Here is a 2894-nt window from a genome sequence, read left to right as displayed (position 1 = left end):
CGATTCGCACGGGACTAATATTATCACAGGACCTCGGTGTTCAGCAAAATATTGAAGGTCATTTGCGGGGGAATTTTTACTTGACAAATTACAGACATGGCCGATTCGCACGGGATTAAGATCACAGACAACCTCCGCAATTATTACAAATGACTGGAGGTCACCAGGTAATACTAATCCAGTGCGAATAGGGCTTTAGTTGTTATTTTGTTCTGTGTTTAACTTTACAGGAAAAACATGGCAAGTTTAGACAAAGAGTTGTGCAAAATTACAGAACTCATTGAGAAAAGCACCATAATTGAAGAAAGAAATCCTGCTCGATACCGTCTAAAACTGATTACACATGATTTGGATCCATCTGAACCATACAGAAAAATGACCTTTGGTAAGAGAGACTCAAAGAAACCCCATAAAACCCTTCTGATGGTTGGAGAAACAGGAACAGGAACAACAACCCTGATCAATGCTATAGTCAACTACATGTTGGGTGTAAAGAGAGAAGACAAGGTTTGGTTTGAGATCACAGATGATCAGGGTAACCAAACGTCAGTGCACAGTCAGACCTCCATCATTACTGTTTATGGGTTTTATCTACAAGAGAGTAAAACTGATTTAACAATCATTGACACACCAGGATATGGAGAAACTAGAGGAGTTGACCTTGATAAGAGGATTGCCATAAGTTTACATAGCCTAAATAAATCTGCGGAAGGGGTTCATGAAATACATGCAGTGTGTCTGGTGGTTAAAGCAACACAAAATCAACTCTCTGACAGACAACAATATATTTTTGATGCTGTCCTGTCCTTATTTGAAAGAGATATTGCTGAAAACATGGTGCTGCTCTTCACACACTCAACTGGAGCTCCACCAAAAAATGCCCTGATGGCTGTTAAAAGGGCTAAAATCAAGTGTGCAGTAAATGACAAGATGAAGCCAGTGTATTTCCTGTTTGACAACTGTCAGTCAGAAGACTTTGAGGAAGAAAAGATTAAGGAAAAATCATGGAATCTCAGTCATACTGGAATGATGGGATTTTTAAAGTTCTTTGAAAACATGAAACCAAAAACCTTGCACATGACTCAAGAAGTTTTGGAGAAACGGACGCAGTTGGAAGCAAATGTCTCCAATCTACAGCTACGCATTCAAGTGATGGACCAAAAGCAAAATGAGCTGAAACAAACTCAAGCAGCTCTGGAGAAGAACAGGAAATATGTAGAGGAAAATAATGACTTTGAGTATGAAGCTGAAGTTTCATATAAGGAGAAGATTCCCATCAGTTCAGAATTTTGGCACTTGACCAAAGAGGCGACATGCTGCACCGTCTGTCAGGAGAACTGTCATTATCCAGGATGCTGGTGGGTCAGAGATCTCTCATGGTGCAGCGTGATGACAAATAATCACTGTACAGTGTGCACTAATAGATGTCACTACAGCAAACACAACAAAGAAGCAAAAATATATGTACCAAAGACAAAGAAGGAGAAGAGGACATATGAAGATTTAAAGAAGGGATATGATGTAAGATTGGAGACGGCATGTCTTTGGTCAAGAAGCTGGAAGAAGAACTGCAAGAATTAGAACAAGAGAAACGTCTCGGGTTACTTATGTAACCATGGTTCCCTGGCAAAGCATAACGTGCACACTTACCAGCTATGTGGATTTTAGAAAGTGCGCAAAGCATAATGTGCACACTTACCACTTATGTGGATTTTAGAAAAGTGGGCAAAGCATAACGTGCACACTTACCACTTATGTGGATTTGAGAAAAGTGCGCAAACCTTAACGTGCTGCACTTATTTAGGTTTCCAAGCATCTGTTACAGATACTCGGAAGTACTGGGCCAAACGGGAGAGGCAAGCTCAAATACAACCCTCAAAGAAGAGGGGAGCACTGCCCGAGACAGCATTTACACAGGAAGGTTCTCGTAATGCCACCTATGCCTCCCGCTTCTGGTGTCAAATAGCGATGACACGGATGCACACACCTTCTAAATGCTCTGCTAGTGCTTGCCATAATAAATAGAGATAGCTCTTACTTTTTTCTTTTTCTCCTGGAAATGCACGCTTCAAACAGAACAGTCAATGAAGACGAAGAAGAGGATGATGTGTGCTCCTGGCGCTTATTTATACTATAGTCGCACCGGTAGTGACGTCATGGCTGTGCCGGCCAACGAGTTGGTGTTTTTTCAATGTTTGCCTCAGAAACGGGGCACGGCGAGGCCGTTCCCCATAGCGCCCCCTAGAGGACGCAGTTCGAAGTTCCCATGAAAGGGAAATAATGCTGTTAAGTGAAGCTTATTACTCCGTGGAAAGTCTGGAGATGATTGCACTCAACACTGATTCTCTGCTCACACTCCTGCACATTGATTTTCTGATTGTGAAGTTGAAGGAAATTAATGAGCCTGAAAAATCTAAAAAATTAGAAGACATCAAGAAGAGAGCAGGAGAAGACAACACTGAAGGATTGAAATACATAAAAAGGCTTCAGCAAAAATAATATATACTGAAAATTAAAGCATACAAATTCCTGATGTCAACTGGTAATGTTGTGCAAGTTTTTTCTGCACCAAAAGCAGAGTCCTTTTTTTTTTTTCGTATTGCACCTTTTAAGAATTTTATGTAAATGGTCTTTTTGCTATTACTGCTTAACCTCTTAATATCTAAAACCAGTGCTTCTAACCAGCTGCACAGTGCTAACTTGCTTTTAAAGACCACTGGTTCACAGTTTTTACACCCTGCACTGTTGACTGTTTACACATTTTGTATGTTTATTAAATATATGTTTGCATTTTATTTACCATTTAAGGATTTATTATTAGATTAGGTATTAAATAATCTAATATATTTTTTAAAAGTGTTGTTGTTGTTATATGTATAATGTCAAAATCCATA

At 39.6% G+C, this 2894-nt stretch overlaps 1 pseudogene; it reads left to right on the top strand.

Moving 5' to 3' along the window:
- The first annotated feature begins 237 nt into the window (after positions 1 to 237).
- LOC107739793 (uncharacterized) lies at positions 238 to 2499 on the top strand (annotated as a pseudogene).
- Positions 2500 to 2894: the final 395 nt, after the last annotated feature.

Source organism: Sinocyclocheilus rhinocerous, unplaced genomic scaffold (genome assembly GCF_001515625.1).
Source record: "Sinocyclocheilus rhinocerous isolate Xijiao unplaced genomic scaffold, SAMN03320098_v1.1 scaffold1577, whole genome shotgun sequence".
NCBI classification, from domain to species: Eukaryota; Metazoa; Chordata; class Actinopteri; order Cypriniformes; family Cyprinidae; genus Sinocyclocheilus; species Sinocyclocheilus rhinocerous.
Note: the sequence above shows the minus strand (reverse complement) of the source record. Positions and strands in the feature narration are given on the sequence as shown.